Below are 19,186 nucleotides of genomic sequence, written 5' to 3'. Positions count from 1 at the left end.
GGTCCGTACCTACCAATGACTGAGCCTGTCGATTGAAATTGTATCCCATCAGCCCTTGGTCGTGGGTCAGCGCTCAGTGTCAGTGCTGGCAGATTACACTTCCCTCTTGCTGAATCCTGGCTCATGCCCTTGAGCGCACATCCAGGAGTTCATCCCATACTTACTTCATGAGGATGAATTCACAACTTTAGAGAGAAAATGAACTCTGGCTCTTCAGAATTTTTTATAATATTATCATGCAAACCAGCGAGTCAAGCTGTACCTTGACATTTCTTACAGTTACTGTGGCCACCCAAGAAAATCCATTCCTTTTCTACTATTCTATTCAGCTCTGTGCAGAGGTACAACCAAACCACTTATACTGAGGCTGCAGAGCGAGCCTGTCTGTGGTCTTTTCTTCCTCTTGTGATTCAGCATCATGTTGCTGCTGCTGCTGTAGCCGTGGGCTGCAAACTGTGGCGTTGTCTCGGAGTATCTGACCGCACATGTGAGCCCGGAGGGATGGCACATCCAAACCTTTGGTAGTAATACAACCTACTGCTGCCAAAATTAATTACCACAGCGGGCTGTGACCTTGCCTCGCCTGCTCCGGCCCGGAGACAAGTTGCAATTTTGCATGTGGCGCCAAGTGAACCTCAGATATTGATTCTGCTTCATGTAAATGGACTGGTAGTGCCTTGAGGAGTGCCTGCTGTGTGCATTCACTGCCATGCAATACATCACTGTAAATAAAGACACAAAACCAAAGAAGCATCTAGGAGTAACCGCTTGCTGGTGTTTTTCCTCAAAGCTTCACTAATTAATAATTATTATGTATTTACTATGTTTATACACATATTTACACGGAAGAATTAGAATTATCACCAGCTTTACACGCCCTTTTAGCCTCATTTAGCTCATTGTTTTGGTTTTACAGCGCAGTGACTGTAGAATTAGTTGGAATGATTTTCCCAAAACTGTCACTTATTATTACTTATGCATTTTTTTTCTTTTGTAATCCAGGTGACACATACATAGCCTACTTAAAATGAGCATTTCAAGCCAATCATCTGCTGTATTTACCGTTAGACAAATTGTACATTTAGCGCCCGTCGGTGTGACTTACTCACTAGAACCGATGTCAAAATACATTTGTTGAAAAAGAGTCTGGTTTCTGTTTCTGACAGCTGGGTCCCATTTTGACATGAAATCAGAGCCTCCTCAGGATCCACTGTGAGGACTCTCTCGCACTGCCCAGTTATCAAAACACAGCATGGAATCCACTTAAACCTCGTCACTGGCCGCACTTCAAACCACCACATGTAAAACAAAGAGACAGAAAATACAGAGAGAGACAGAGAGAGAGAGAGAGAGAGAGAGAGAGAGAGAGAGAGAGAGAGGTGGTGAAACCATTTCCACCCAACAGTAATCAGAAAGGTTAGAAAGGAAATGGGTGATAAAAGGTGAGGCAACGTTTTAACTTCAATGCGCGGAGTTTAATCGAATCTTAAAGTGTTCACATTTACATTTGGAGCTAAATGAATGTTTTGATCATCACGCTGCTTCCTTGACATTGCATGACCTTCAGTTTTAATTGTTTGGCATGATAACAGTCATGTGCAAATACATTAAATACATCGCCCCCGAGATCAGGGTGCTCATTACACGAGAGGCAAACGGCACATCTCCTGAACAAACAAGGTTACAGCTTCTATAATGCTCTGGATTTCTCTACACAAATCAACATATCCAGGTCGTGGCTAAGACTCACGAGAATGCACCATCCGATGATTATGTCTAATTAAATTAAATGTCACTTACAGGCAGCGTGGAGTGTTTCCACCGTACACTCACATTGCCGCAGTGACTGCACCAGCGTGGCAGCAGCATCTGACAATAGAAGCCAGTAGAAGTCTTTAATGACGCCTCAACAAGGAGGATTTCACTTCATCAAACCAAAACTTGAAGAAGCCTGTCCCTGCCTTGAGAGATGCTGAATATTTCATGACACCATAGGCTGACCTGGGGTCATCCTGTGTAGAGGCCAAGATACTCAAGATCCTCAAACACATAAATGATGCACTGACAATAATAATAGCAAAGTACGAACTAAGGGGGCCTCTGCATTGGAGAGCTTGTGAGAGAGCAGCAGGGACTTTTCTATGGAGCCTGGCGATGAAGATTTTCTATGATTGGATGATTCACTGAGACCAGTGACAGTCTGAGTGTGTGGGATGAGACCTCATGGTGCTATCTTTACCTTTCTCTCCACCTCTGCCCATCTCTCACTCTCCTCTATTTATGGAGCACTGCAGCATACATGGCGGTTCAGTGCTGGACTGCAGCCCACAGGGGACCCTTCACCCTTCTCGATCAGAACAACCCGCGCCATTTCTGCACAAAGGCTGCCTGAAACGACAGACAGGGACACGGCCCTTTCAACCCTCCATTGGTGGCAAATGACTACAAATACTCAAGTCACATGTAAAACACATGTGCATATGTGTTGTACAGCTCCCTGCATCTGTTTTTTGTTTTGTTTTTTTTTTTTTTTTGCCTACCAGAAAGCTGCTCTGCAGCCATGAGACAAATTGCTGCATGGCATTAGCACTACAGTGAAGGATGAAAGTGCACCGAGCAAGGCAAACAAGCATCCCATTACAACCGCCACTTAGCAACAAACACATCTATTAAAGCGGCTGAGCAAGGCTGGAGGTGAGCCTGCACACACCTCCAACAAGCTGCTATCCAGGGCAATGAGATTCAGGATGCACTACAGTGGGAATTTCAACGAGAACGAGAGAAAGAAAATAAATGGCCCTCCCACTTTCTCTCTCTCTCCACTGAGGAATCACAGGCCATAGCCGCTGTTTACATACTTGAAGAAAGAGTCTCTTCATCAGATGATGTTTTATGATTTTTTTTTGCAGCCCTGCTGAGACTAGGAGCATTCCCCTCTCCACCATCATTCTTTACTGCGGACATGAGCATGACATCACTTACACAGAGACGGGCTGCTCAATTCCTTGGTTCCACTGTATCATAGTGATTAATGGAGATCTTAATACACTGACCTGATGCAGCTAGTCTTCTGCTTTTCTCTTTGTGTGCTTCTGGAGCTCAGATATTTTTCACCTCCTCGTTTCTACCCACGGGTTCATCCCCAGGGCTGCACCTTACACTCTGATGTGTGTCATATCAATTCTCAGACAAAAACGCATAATTCCCTCCTTTTTTTTTTTTTCTTTTTTTTTTTTTCAACCACACTAATTACTGTGGTGCAAATCCTGACTGCTGTTGTCATGGTAATTGCCTTTCAGGGGTTATGGCGCCACTAAAGCTCAAGTGACTGCGAGTGAGAGGAAAATGAGAGGAAGTTAGGGGAAGATTGCAACGGAGACACACAGTGCTCATTGTGTGCCAACATATTTCATGTTTCATCTTGTTTCATGGCGTGTACTATTGGCAGTTTACCTTGACTCGAAATGATCTGACCACAGCGCTGCTCCGCGTCAATGCCAGAAAATGAATTTGATGTGGGTGAGTGGGGATAAGTGTTCTTTCAGCACCGAGCCGAGTGCCAAGAGGTCCCAGAGCATAGACCCGCTCCCCGCCATTTATCCACTGCATTAAATGGATGTGTTGGGTTCAAGGAGGGGTCAGGGAAATATAGGGGACAACATACGTCAAACAATACATATAGGTAGAGAAAAGTAGGATCATAAAAAGCCTTTTATCATTTGGCAAACAGAGCTCGCAGCGGAGGCAAAAAAAAGAGAAAAGCCTCATGGATTGAAGCGCTTGATCATCATTATGGAACAACAAGAGGCACCTCTGACAGTTGGCACCGACATAATGCTGAAATGAGGATGGTTTAGCTTCTCCAAGGTCTTAAGGTGCAGAGCATCATTGTGTGTGTGTGTATAAATGTGTGTGTGCGCTTTGGTTGTCGCAGTGCCCTTAGGATGTCCTTGTGTAGAATCAAGTGTCCTGCTGGACCCCAAGCATGACTGGCTTTCTGCTGTTCAACTGTTGTTATTTAGACACTTCATCATATTGTTTCTGCTAATATCACTTTAATTAACTGCTGTTGTCTCAGCTTTTTACGATCACTAAGTTTTGATTTATGTGCACTAGTTTGCTTTTATTCTGTCATAAAACACAACAGAAATATACAAGATACAATACTACAAACACAGATGCAACAGGCAAATTAAATTCAAATTTAAGGATTGATTCACCCCAAAAAAATATTTTCTAATTTACTTCTAGTCGTATCCAGCAGTGCAAATAGTTTTTGTTTTTTGTTTGTTCAGGTTTTAATAATCCTTCACAATACATTGGAAGTGAAAGTAACTTTTATTGTGGTTCTCACAGCATTGAAAAATCACATTTAAAAAAAAAAATTGAACGGTAACATTTCTTTTCAGAAACAACTAGGCTGAATAATCCTGAGAGAAATCGGTGTATTTGATATGAAGAACAGATCAGCAAAGAGCACAAGCAAAACCATATTTAACGCTTTGACAACACATATGCCCCATTTAGAGAAAGAAATGGTCCAAATATGTAAAATGCAAGCAAATTAAGCAACACACTCACCATTTGGAGAAGGCATATGTGACATAAAATAGAATAGTGAAAAGAAAAGCAAATAGGAAAACACGCTAAAAAAAATGCTGCTAGGTGCACTGCCAGTTCCCCCAGTGATATCAACAATCAAGCAAACAGAATGTTAAAGATAGAATAAACACTGTTGAATAGTTGATGTACTGTATTCATCAGTTCTTAAGGCACCATTATACTCCGTCAGAGTCTCAGAGACCCCCTCCTCCCACACTTTTCCAATGGTGGATGTAACTTTTCAAAGCAGACAATCCCACATTCAAAATCGACCCTCCTCACGCTGTGTGGATGTAAGAAAGGAGCCAAGGATTGAGCTTCTCTCTCAAGTCTCTCTTTATGTTTTTGTTTGCTACACAACTATTCCTGTCACTTTTCATGTTTGCAACTATGAATGCCTCCCAGGAGACACTTCTCCGTTATCCCCATTTTGAATGATTATCTCCCCTTCCTCTCTATGATGAAAAACTATAAACACTTCAGCCCTCTGGCGTGGTCAGACAACACATTGAAAAAACTATTTTTGTTCTAGCACAACCTGGTCCTTAGTGCCGCCAGTGTTAACTTGTGTTGGATAGTTATCATTTTGCTTGCATTTTCTGTATTTGTAGGCTGTTTATTCAATATATAATATTCTTTGTTTACATGTGTTTTATTTATTTGTGGTATTTTGCATCTTTAAAGCATCTTATGTTCTTGGTGAAGTTTTTATTTGCTTGTGTTTTGTGTGGCCCTCAAGCTTAACTTATTTTTATAGGGGTTATGTTCAATATTGAGGTGGTGTGACATTATCTAGTGAAGGACACTGTTAGAGATCACTTCCAGCTGAATTCTAACATGTGTGACAGCAATGACACGCACACACACACACACACACACACACACACACACACACACACACACACAGAGCACTACTACAGTTTAATCCTTTACGTCTGGTGCAACTTTTGCAAACTGACTACAGTCATTTGCTGATGCTGCAATGTAATTATGACATAGTTGAGACTAAATTCTTCATTCACATTTAATAAATAACAATTCATTAATGCTATTTGAGCAGTCAAACAATTATAATATTTTTATGGTTTTTTGTCATTATGATTTTACACTTTTCCTTGTTAGAAATATTTTATTAATTTTCTGTCTTTTTGATCACTGTTTTTATCCGTGTATTAATTATGTTAAAGAAATGTGAAAGTCAATATCCATTGGTGAAGATACTAAGTCCCATATTCTACGGATTTATGATATATGTGGTGGTTCTCATTAGTTATAATTATATAATTTTTGTCCCTGACTCAGATTTTCTGTTATAAAACATGTTGGCTTCACAAATAAATATAAAGTTAATGTTATTGGTCAAAAAACTTTAAAGGTGCTATTTCTAAGTTTCACTATTACTACATAGCTAACATTAGCATTAACATCTGTTTACTTGCCATTCTAGAAGAAACACTGAGAGTTCAGCATCAAACTTCATTCCTTTATTTGAGTTGTCTCCAGCAGTGGAAAGCAACGTTAATGTTAACTCTTGTCTCTATCATATCTTCTTATCTACTGAAGTTAGCAAGCTAACCAACTAGCCACAGCCAATCTCGACGCTTTCCGATAGCGATTCACTGCAGCCTCCAATCTGTCCTGAAGACGTAACGCTGCTCAGAGGACATATTATAACCTCTTGTGTTATAAAGAAAATGATGGCTGAAGATGTTGTCAAGTGGCAGTCATCATCTGTAGCATGCCTGTAGCACCTACCAACTTTTATTGGTCTCATTTTAGATGATATTCATGACATTTAGTCGGGACATGTAACAAAACAGAATAATAGCCACTGTTACTCTATTGAGAAGTGAAATTCTGTGACCGCATTCAGCCCTCATGTTTTGACAGTGTGTTAGAAATAGAGGCCAAGAGGAATGTCATCCCTCACAACTGCCTTAGCTATCTCTCACTCCATGTTTTTCAGATTAATTCAAAGCATCCCTCTGCCTGGGAAATGACAACACTGTGGAGACAGCCTGAAGTTACACTTTGATGGACAAAGTGGTCTATCTCTCGCCGTTGACTTCCTTGGTGAAATTGTGACCCCCTGGTCATTTTGGCGGGGCCTTATCAGCACCGGCCAAACGCAGGGAGTCTGATGGAAGGACTAAGGAGATGATTTGTGGACAGTCTAGCACACTAATGGTGCTATCGCTGTGTGCTGTCCACATTGTGGCTGCAGAATACATTGTGGAAATGGGATGGTGGGTGCTCGCGTGCAATTTGATCAGGAAGAAATGAAAAACATGGAATACAAATCCTGCAGGGTTATTCGAATGATTCCTCTCCTGCTGACATACTCACCTAAGACAAAACAATTCATTAGCACAATGTTATACTGTTGGAAAACAGGATTTCTGGGCTACCACAAAGATAAATGTCAGCTTAAAGTTTATACAGTACTGTGCAACCTTTTAGTCTGTGATCCTACTGAGCTGAGAAAATCCACTGGGTGCAACCTTTAGAAGCAGGGGATCCTCAGCCCTACTTAACTCCTCGAATCAGTGGCAGAAAATCTATATCCTCTTAAAGAGGAGGAGTCACATCAGATAATAGATATATGAAATCCATCTTGTTTCTGAACTATGTCCTTTTGTAGGAAGCAGATCAATGGGAAAGCCTCTCCTTGAATTGCCCACAGTGACACAGAAATCAGTTTATAAAAAAGGTGACTTGAGGAAACACACAGTGAAGATACATGTCACGGTGAGATCAGTGGCGCTAAGGTGGAACGTGTCGAGAGCAAAAGTTTGTGGGGAAAAAACATTACAGAGGTCCTGATGTGCACTGGACAGCCAACCAGAAAAATCTAATTATATATTTCAGAAACAGTGAGGGATTTAAACATTTATTTTGATTTTGGCAACTCGTGTGTTCATACAGACCACAAGACAAATTCGCGCCATGATATTTAAGTGTTTTTGCAGTCTCTGTTTCTTCATCCCTAGTCTCGCATAGCCAGACCTATCTCCGGACCTATCTCGCTGTGTCAGCATTGGAGAATGGTCGGGCTGCAACTATCATTTTGCTATAGGGCAAAAAAAAACGCTCTGGCTTGTTTCCATTTCTTTAAACCAATCAAAATCGTCTTGGGCGGTGCTGAGCCCAGGATGCAGCGACAGTGGCCCTGGGAAATAGTGTCGATGATTTGGTGGAATGTTTGCATGTGAGGAGGTGAGCACTGTCATTAAAATGACATGGCCACAAAATACAGCAAAGACACACAGTATGTCGACTGAGTGATAGCACAATCCAAATCTTCGTCAAATATTTCAGTATATATGTCGCTAGCTCCGAGGTTGTTGTTGTTTCCCGTAGTGAAGGGGATTTTAAAAACGGTAGAAGGCAGGGGAAGCCGAAAGGGAGAATACTCAGTCAAGTTCATCCCAAACATGTAATCAACTGAAATGAGCTGTAGAGATATGTACTGTAGCATGCTAGCAGCACGCACACAGACCACTGTGTGTAGTGTGTGTGTTAATGCGACAGCTCAGATTTCAGAGGCCAACAGGGACAGCTCTTAATTCACCGGGTTATTTTCCTCCTGTCTTCTCTCGTTTTTCCTCGTTTGTACAATCATGAATAAAATAGTCCCTGAACTGACACAATTTTTTTTGCTTAAGAAACATTTTCATCTTATGTCTTCTCAATTCATGTCACTCAAGACAAAGTCAACGAGACAAAGAGTCTACAACCACGCTAGCTGCTCTGAGTGTAGGCTATTCAGATACAGTGGTGCTTTGAGCTAAACGCTAATATTAGCATGCTAACATGCCAACATTGATATTCAGCATATAATATTCACCATGTTCACCATTTTCGCATACGAGCATGCTAACATTTGGTAATTAGCACCAAACACGATACAGCTAAGGGGGTGTCATTAGTTTTGCAGGTATTTGGTCAAGATCTGGACAAACTGAGAAATGCAGAAAAAGTCAGGGGATCATAAAAATTGCAATTGGATCAACTTTTGTGGAAATCCATCCAATAGATATTTCACTAAAAAACCCCGATGTCAACCTCATTGTGGTGCTAGAGGAAAAGTCAAGGAATCAACAAAGTCAGCTGGCTTTATCCTCTTAGGGCCATTAATGCCTGCAGGCGATCTCATTTCTTGGCAATCTATCCAGTTATTTCAGTCTGTCAAAATGGTGGACAGACCAACTGACATTGCAATCCCAAGAGCCAAACTGCTATAGTAGCAAAAAAAAAGAAATCCACTGTGGCTCCGCGTCTATTTTCACCATCAATGTCCAATTTTTCTACAAACATCTCACAGCATCAGAATAATTAAGATTACAAAAACTATACATACATACAGGTAATTTCATTTAAAAAAAACCTAACTAGCCTCATGACAACCTGCCATGGCACACATGTAAGGTGTCTGCAGCTGGGAATACCATTAGTACCTCAATACCCGACATCAGTGACGGGATTTAAGGACAGCAACCTGCCTACAGCCTGTTCACTCTGCTGCCGTCTGTAAGGTGATACAAAAGTATCTGCTGCTGTTGAGTTTCTTCCCTGAGGCTGTGTGACTCCTAAACTCCATTTGAACTCCTTCACAACAACACGAATAAGGAGTGAGACTCAAACATTCACTTCTCTCAACTTTTGTACCTCTGCTCTACATGTTGCACTGAGCTATCTGGATATTTATTTCCTTTGTAAACACTGGGCCCTGTTATACAGTGCAATATCTTTTATTTGCATGTGTGTGATGTTCGAGAAATCCTTTTGTCATGTTATTTTCTGATATTCATTCAATGCAGAAAGCCACATTTATTTATATGACATTGTAATATGTCACAACCCTACAGCTTAACAACACAAGTCACTGCACCGTTTCCAAATGTTCACTTATATTTGAGAAGCTTCCCATATTCTTTATTTTAATGTTTTTTAATGCTTTTTTTATTTATTTATTTATTTTATTTTATTTTACTGCATCTGCTATATTTCCCACACATATTTTGGTTTTCTCTAAAATACAGTTTGTAACATGTGTGGAAGCTACAACTGCATTTTTCTGCTTCACCCTGTTCTGTTTACATGATAATAAAGCTGCCCTTGACCTTGAAAGGCCTGATAAAAACAGAGGAAATGCAGCGAATGACTCTCTGCACTCACTAAAAGTCCTGGTTATGGATAAAGCCAAAACACATTAAACCATACATTGTATCTGCAGTTTTCAAACAAAAGTGCAGGAATTCTTGACTCCATTGTACTTAATCAAATTATGGTGACTCGGGTGCTCTCCTGACAAAGTCCCTGCATCCCCCCATTTATTGTGAGACACTGTTCATTTATCCACTCTATCCTCACTTAAAGGCTAATGAAAAAATGCCTAAAAATTACATATGGTAACGCAGAAATGTGCTTATATTCCTCAGAGGATTAAGCTATGCCATGTACACATGTAGGAGTGTGCTTTTATTTTCTGCATGGTAAGTGCATGTTTGTAAGTGGAGTCGACAGAGCTATGCAGACAAGTGTCTGAGCGCCTGGTTGCTCTCTCTTTCGACATGTCAGGTGCTGTGTTTACGCAGCCTGTTGCCCGGCAACCCCTGCCAAACAGACTGGTGGATGAGGGGAAGCTGTAAAGCAGCAGAAGTAGATGTTGTCATGAGGTTGTCAGTACAAGTGTGTGTGTGTGTGTGTGTGTGTGTGTGTGTGTGTGTGTGTGTGTGTGTGTGTGTGTGTGTGTGTGTGTGTGTGTGTGTGTGTGTGTGTGTGTGGGTCTCTGCATCTGCAAACAGGTACTACTGCTGCCCTCCACGGGGCTTAACAAGTTGTTGCACCTTTCTCACTATTAACCTCCCACTGTCTAATAAGGCAATGACTGATTCTCAAATTAGGCAAATCAGAATCAGAATCGGGGCTAATGCCTCAATCACAAAGGTGGGCCTTTTTTGTGGGGTCTTGGGGACTGTACAGCTTATAAAATTACACATGGAAGCTGGTGTGTCCTTTGATTCCCCTCCCTCAGATTGGCTTGCCGTTACTCACAGACAAAAAAAGATGAATTTGTTCATTATGTAGCAACGTATAATGTGTGTACCATTATTTCTAAACGCACACACATAAATGAACTTGGCACATTAAATTGAAGGAATGTAAGTGATTTTGGTAATCTTCAAGAACTTGAGTCTGACACCCTCAAAGCTTTGTTGTTCATTTCTGAATAATCTATAGTAGTGCTGGGCAAGTTACTTAAAATGGAATCAATTACTTCTTATTTAAAGTGTTACATTACTCTACTAATTACTCAACACTACTGCCACTACAGCTTTTCCTTTTGTTACTCAGCCCAGCCCCATCAAAGGTGCCTTAAACAACTCCACCACCTCCACTCTCACACTTTGCATCTTCTTTTTATTAATGTTTGTCAAAAGAGACAATGCGGTTTAAAAGAGTAGTCCACTGCCTTTGCTTCATTGTTCTTTGTCAGAACATGGCACCTACATGACCCAAACCGCAACTCAGCCACAGACAGTTCAGGCAGAGGTTTGGCTGTGTTATGCTAGTAGCAGCTACTTTAGCCTTGAGCTGCTAACCTCAAGCAGAGATGAGGAGCCAGCTGCAGAGGTTCTGGCAAAGTCGCTTCTTTCTAACTCCACAACCACTGAATTTTTTTATTGTTCAGTCTTCAACCCCAGTCGACGCTGACTCAAATGACATCACTTAACAATCCGGTTATTTGGAGGTATTTATGTATGTCTCCACTTTTGGAGGAGCAGATTCGCCTACAGCTTTTTTACTTACACTGTTTGTTACTGAAAAAGGTAATCATACTACTGTTGCGTGTTGCTGGCCAACAGTAGAGATACAGTATTAAGATTTAATCAGTCTGAACACAACATGTTACCAGCAGGTGATCCACCTCTGTTCTGTATACTGTCAGATCATTGTTAGACAAGTGTCATAAGAGAGATATCTGTGAAATCTATTACTTATCTGCCTGTAAACATGAGATCATTAGTGTGCAGATAAAACAGAAAAAGGAGAGGAAAAACCAGACACCCCGGTGGGGCACTACTTCTTTCAGTATCAGATTCAGGTGAGAGCTCAGCAGCAAAGCAAGAAAAACACCACCCTTAAATTATATATCCCCTTTATCTATAACACTTGCATCTTACATTTCTAACCCTATTTTGTTGTTTGCTAGTGTATGTCTCTTGTTCCTGCAGATAACTGGCTGAACTGTGATGTGAACATCCAGGCAGCTACAGTCGAGTTTGATTGCAGAAAATGTTTCAGCGCCCTAAAACTTTAGAGGAAACAACAGCTTTTAGTGTCAGGTCTTTCAAAAAAAAAAAAAAAAAAAAAAAGGAGCCAGGGCTTCTTTCTGCACTCACCAATTTGCACCAATAACACAAAAAATATCCACAGAAGAGACAGAGATACCAGATTCTCAGTGCACCGTAATGCAATAAAGTAACAAAACATCACTTTTTCAGTAAAGGGGGCACAGCACTTACTTTTTTTTTCTCTGATGGAGAAGCTCTTGCTCTGCTATCAGTATTGCTCCATCACCCACAAGCAAGTCCTGCAGCAGGTTCACAAGTTCACACCTGCTCTATGGGGATTTGGTGTGAGTTACTCTATGAAAAGTAAGAAATCACTGACTTACAGTGGGTGTAGACCGGTTGAGAAGAAAGCACATACACCATGAAACGGCAAGAAAATTCACACTGAGAAGTCTGATGATATATAACAGTGCAATGAATTTCCAAGGTTGTATTTTTACTCCTGAATATCACTATAAATCTATGCTATCTTAGATCATGTATGTCGACATGTTGATACCTGTCGTGGAAGTATCATAAGAGGGAATCACTCAGCTAAGCTCCTTTGATGAAAAATAACTGAAGAGTTTCAACCTGACCTTAAAAAACATGTGACATTTCCCAGCTGAGGAGCTAGAACCCATCCTCTACGATAAGGAGAGCATCTTACTTAAATGTCACAGTGCTGGACAGACGCGCTCCGATATTGTTGAAGAACTGCCATCTTGGTGAAATGCTTTTTTTTTTTAATTTTTTTTTATTATTAGTGCGTATGAGACTGCAATGCAATTTGCTGTGGTATCTCATTAAACCCTATAATGTCTTGCTAATAATTAAACCCTCACATTTAGCAGAAAATGATTCGGCAGACTATTCCACAAGCCTGGGATTCTGACAAACACAGTATGCTTTGACTATAATTGACTTTTCACTCTGCCCTGGAGTTACAGGAGAATAATGGGCCTGGAAATAGCTAGTTAACCTCCTGTCAGGTAATGCATAAAAGAAAAACAAAAAAGTTTTCACAGCACTGCAATATACCTAAACCTTTTCCTCTGAGAGGGAACAGAGGGATGTCAAGGTGGGAATTGTTACACTAAGTGATTTTATTAAGTGGAACACCCACTGTGAGCCCAATCTGCCACGCGGTGATTGTTTGACGCAAATTATACATAATTCCCAGTGCACGACAAAACATCTATAACCCACACATACAGTACGGTTCAACAGCACGGCACTGTGCCGTGGAGGCAACAAATAACTGAACAGCAATTGTAAATCCGAAAAAAATTACTTTGTGATCGTTACTGTTGAATTGATCAATCAGACATTTGAATATACTGTGTTGAAAAACGCATATTAAACCTTTTCACCCATTGAATCGGTTATGATGAAAGACGTATTTGAGACTGGTTATAAAATCTTAGGTTTTGTGTTAATGGTCCTTTATATTTCTTGCATAATTCTCTTTATACACTTGCTGAGTATGTAGAAATGAATTAAATGACTAATCAATTACTTTATTGATGGAAAATGTATCAAAGATTTTGTTAAATTAATGAATTTATTGACCAGAAAAGTCATACATTCTGCTACTCTTGCTATCATTATAAATTGCTTATGAGTTTTGGAAACAGGACGTCAACCAGGGCTGCAGCGTATTATTTTCAATACTGATTAATCTGGTGATTATTTTCTTGATTAATCATTGGGTCTATGAAAAACAGTTTCTCATAGCATGTCTTGTTTTGACCGACCAAAGACATTCAGTTAACTGTAAGAAAGGCTTCACACAAATAGCAGTTTACATATGTGAGCTTGGGCTACTAATCAATTAACCAAAAAATAATAAACAGATTAATGACATTAATCATTAGCTCCACCTCCATTGTTGTGTTCTTTAAACAAGTATTACTGTATTTGTGCATTGCTGTGAACTATTGTCAGTGCTATATTTGCTGCATGTCAGTGTTGCAGTGATCATGTTATTCTTCTCAGTATATAGTAGCAAAGGAAACATGTTGTCAACCCCCTCGCCTCTTTCTCTCTCTGCACTGTCTCCCTCTGTCTCTCCCACTTCTTCATTGCCCATGGCCTCAGGGAACAGTTGGCTTTCTGAATGCTCTTCCCCCTTTGTGAGCACACATTGATTGGCTCTCCACTCCCAAAAAAGCAGAGCAGCATGGGATGCCGGCAGCCAGCTTTCTGCTGGTGCTGCTCCAAAAAAGTCTGAGGAAGAAGAAGGAAAAAAAAAAAAAACAAGGGGAGGAAATCATCAGGAGGCTTCACCACAACCTGTCTAGGTATGTCTCCTCTCTGGTCTCTGTCTGCCTCTCCTGCTATAATGAGAATCAATGGGGTTTAACACATTTCCCTCATGTCTTTTTGTTAGATGGAGTGCAATAGTCCTCTCCTCTGTTTGCAGAGTCCTGCCCTCCTCCTCCTCCTCCTAATTGCCCTGCTGATTCGCTCCATCCTTTGCAATCCTATTTGTTGACCGGACTCCACTGCTCACCAGGTCACACACAATCCCATAACACAACAGACCCGCAATAACATAATTGTTTGGGGAGGGACGCACGCGAACGTAAGGGGCTTGGTAAAATGAAAGCACAGAACCTGCCATCTACAGCTATAATTTAACTCAGATTTTAATGCTTCAGCTACAGAAAGATACGCAAAATATTCCAACCCTGCTCTTGAACATCACCCTTGGGAATATAAGAGTCCAACAACTATCTGTCTCCATATTTTCTGTCTCTCTGTCCACAGCGGAGTAAAGTGTGCACTGTGAACACATTTGGACTGGAAGACAGCCAGTGGTTGGTTGGTTGCGGAGGATGTGGGCTGGTCTCTGGAGCCTGGCGGTTGTTCATTCATAAACCAGGTGGAAACTGTAAATGAAAACACAGACATCTCCCTGCCTACACTTTCAAAGATCACATTGTGCCGTTTTTATGTAAGGAGCAGCAGGACGTGCGGGAGTCCAACGTCAGCGATGTGTTTTATATATTCTCAGAAAGAGTTTTTCTACACGTATATTATCTCAACTCAAAAAATCAAGAGGGGAAAAGCATCAATGAGGAAATGTAAGAATATTTATGTCACTGAAACTCACATCATTTAACATAACTAGACATGGTGGTATTTCGCTTTACAGTTCATTCATCTTTATGACAGCCTTCTGGCCAAAGATAGACTACTAGACAATATGGACTTTTATGGGGTGTAACACCAGGTGAATCCTTTTAAGGAAATGTAACAAACACCTGACACTGACAGACAGAAAGTTCAATGTATTCATCCTAATGTTATCACCCAGTATGCTTTGAGAAAAAAGGCTTGGAGACACCAACCCTGTCTCCTAAAACTTGGATTAATACCCAGCCTCCTGCATTTAATCACACGTGGGCTACAAAAAAACTTAAGGTTAAGGTTGGGAAGAGATTGTGGTCTATATTAAATACTGAAACATTAAAGACGTAATTTAATTTACTTTCCCCATTTTTATTCAACACAACATCTTTCCTTATCAAGTGCTTTGACTTATGCAATCATGCCGAAGTTGCCACAAGGAGGTACTGGGGGGGGGGGGCAAATTAAATACTGCATGTTAAATACTGCATGTTAACAGTGATGGTTTGGCAGATAAGTTCAGTATGAACATTTTACAACTCTGCACATTTGTGCCTTCAAAATATTTCCTCATTATCTTGATGAAAGATTTAATCCAGGCAGCTTTACATTTCTTTCTAAATGTGCTGCAAATTAGGAGTGTATGATGTAAATTTTAGGAGACAGGATCACCCACACAGACAGACGAACACACACACACACACACACACACACACACACACATTAATGTGTATCAATGTTATTTGGTTTGTTGGGGACCTAATTATCAACAATGTGGACGTTTGCCTTTGGCTTGACTGCATACAAAAGAATCCAAAAAAAACCAACAACAAGCCAATCAAGGACAGACAACCTTAACAAGACATCAGCGACTGAGAAAAAAAGACACCGATGGGGTTATTAAAAGGAGCATTACAAAATATAAAGTGGGCTGGGTGCAGAGAAACAGAAAGAGACTGTGCATTCAGCGGTCGACAGTAATTGCATTTGGCACTGGCTGTTTTTGGTGGATTAGAATTGCCTGTTGGACGTGTTCAGTACATGAACAAATAAATCTTTAACACCAAATCCTCAAGCTGAACAGAGTGTTCTGAATTATCAGTGTCACTGATTGAATCAGCAGCTTTTTTTTCGCATGGGAGCCGCTGACTAAAATCACAACTGTTAACATAATATACAGTGTGTTATGTACTAAAAGACATGATGTGGTAACTTTGTTGCAGGCGGGTGAATAGATATTACCTTTGCAAACAGTGTTTTTGTAAACCTACTCTTGTACTGAACAGAACAAAACAGTTTGAACCAGCAACAGATGAAAATCAGAGACTGAAGAAAATCAGATTACAATGTTATGAACAGTGATGCAATCACTTAAACCTTGATTCATTGATATTGTTTTTGCCACTGGAGGGCAGTGCAACGAGGTGTAAACACAACATTAACATTATCACCTTATGAAGTTTTTCTGGTGTTAGCAACGGAGCAACATTAGCATTGGAGTCATCTTTGTGTCCACCTGAATGGAAGTCAAATATTCACTCTATTTTTAGCTCTGTTTTGGTCTCCACCACACTGTCTCTGTAATGTATAGTAGGTTTATCTAAGCTGCCTGCTGTGGCTGGATACTGATGACAGTGGTGAGAATGAACCAAAACAGTAAAGTTTCAGACTCGAAAACCGAGCTGAAAGACACTAAAACATTTAGTAGAGCTGAGCGAGATTTCTGTAGGTTCATTGCTACAAGCAACCCCTTTCATATTTTCCATTGCTAATACAAAAATACTAATTAGTGCAGCTTTAAAGGTTCTATATGGAAGTTTTCTCTGCAGCCAAACATGGTGTCTTGCCAGAAGCAAGGCAGCACTGCTTCATTATTGCAAAGCGGTATTATGAGACAGGACGGGCCGGGGATATCTGGTTAGCATGCTAACTTCACTGATAGAAACAAAAAGCAAAATTACATAATTGCTTTCCACCGCAGGAGACAGCTCTGGGCGAATAAATTAATGAAGTTTGATGTTGAACTCGCAAGTTTCTTTTAGACTGGTAAGTACAGAGCTGTAAATGCAAACATTGACTATGTAGCACTAGCAAAATCTTCCATACAGCACCTTTAAAATAAGCAAAGTGATTTGTAAGCTCCACCTCTACTGTCTGATCCCTAATCCACTGATATTGAGGGGAGCAGAAAACCAGAATAAACTAAAGTCAACTTGAGTGGAATACAGAAACTCCAGTCAGAAAAGGCCAGCAATCAAACCTGCGCGTTGTGGGGTGACAGTGTTAACCGCCAGACCAGCACGCCCCTGCCAGTTAAGCATGTCGGGTAAATCAGATGTCCCACTGAGCCTGCTCTCGAGTCTGCTGATGCTGCACTGCAGAACATCCCTTTGCATATCGTTTTAAAAGAATTGCACTGACATACCGTTGTTTTTTTTTTTTGACTCAGTCTCCTTGACCCAGTGTGATAAGGAAAATTCTCCTCTATATTTGGATCAGTGTGTCTGTCTTGCGCCAGTGTATATCACAGACGTCACATCATCTCGAGAGAGAGAGAGAGAGAGAGACAGAGAAGGTGTCACAATGCTGTGATCACAGGTCTGACAGGTCGATCCTTTTCAAAACATCCCAGTGGAACAACTGGGAGGATTTTATATCATGACGGTCAATTGTTACGCAGAAAATCTGACTGAATTGTCAATTATGAAGTCATACCTTTGCATACATGAGCTGCCTAAATTGTGTCTATGCTGACCCTGAATTTTAAGTTTGGTTGCTCAGCCCAGGAAAAGAAGAAGTCCTTCAGTGGCTCAAATATTTAACCATACAAGAAATTCATCACAAGAATAGCTCTTCCAGCTGAGTGTGACAAGCCTAAGTGGCCTGAGACAAATTGGTGAGTGAGAACTATTTTAAGCTATTTAATAGACGACAATTTAGAAATTCCTACCAGTGAGAGCACCAAACTGCTGCCTAATTGCATTTAGAATTAACTGTATGGTATTAAATATAGATCTAAACTATTCAATCTTCTACATCATGCTTTGATTTGTATATGAATGCAATTCTAACATCTTTACCTTGTACTAAAAGGTGCAGTTTTAATGATCAAATAATGTCAAATAATGTGTGAAAATATACTGTATTTAATAGGTTTTTGATTTACTGCATGTTCACGTCAACAGCTGCAGACTTTTAAGTAACTTAGATATCCTCAGCAGGCTAGACCGGCTTTAATTAAACCCAGTCATTGGATATATTAGATATAATTAGAGTTTTTGTCTGTTTGCCAATTTGTGCTTTTTTCTATTCTTTCATATAAAAGCTTTTGTGCAGATTTAAGCTGTTTATTTTGCAACTTGCAACAATCACCTATTGAAAATGAGAGGGGTTTATTGCAATTAACAGCTCGATAAAATTGATGGGGTGGGATGGGGTGGGGGGGTTGGTATGCTGGAATCAAAAGTTTGCTCCTGCATCCTGATGCAACTGCTGTGAATCACAATTACCTTAAAAAAAAAATTCCAATCTCCATTAAAGGGAAATGTTAACATTAGCCAATTCAGGGATGGCTTACAAGCCTGGAACAGGCTGAAATCAATGCTTCCTGTCACCTTTTAGCAGGACAAATGGCGCCTATTGTTCCAGCCCATCCCTCCCCCTAACTTAGACAGCTGGGGTAGATACACAGGGCAGAGATCAGGAGCACAGAGGAGTGCAAACACACCGGCAGAGTGTATCAGTTGTGTGGTGACCTCCACCATAAGAGCTCCTGATCCCAACTTTGGAGAGTCAATCACAGCATGCAGGCTGGTGTGTTTGTAACTTTTGACATGGGATGCTTCCAAACAAGCCACAGTGGCAGTGGCAGTGGCAGGTCAGTGTGTGTGTGTGTGTGTGTGTGTGTGTGTGTGTGTGTGTGTGTGTGTGTGTGTGTGTGTGTGTGTGTGTGTGTGTGTGTGTGTGTGTGTGTGTGTGTGTGTGGTGGACTGGAGTCTGGATGCTGCTTGGCACAGTCATGGCTCCTTGACGTCAGCGCTCAGCCCAGCCTGCTGCTGCTGCTGCTGCCGCTGCTGCTGCCGCCGCTGCTGCTGATGCCGCTGCTGCTCTCA

The sequence above is a fragment of the Seriola aureovittata genome, chromosome 21, assembly GCF_021018895.1.
Source record: "Seriola aureovittata isolate HTS-2021-v1 ecotype China chromosome 21, ASM2101889v1, whole genome shotgun sequence".
NCBI classification, from domain to species: domain Eukaryota; kingdom Metazoa; phylum Chordata; class Actinopteri; order Carangiformes; family Carangidae; genus Seriola; species Seriola aureovittata.
This window is presented reverse-complemented; position numbering follows the sequence as displayed.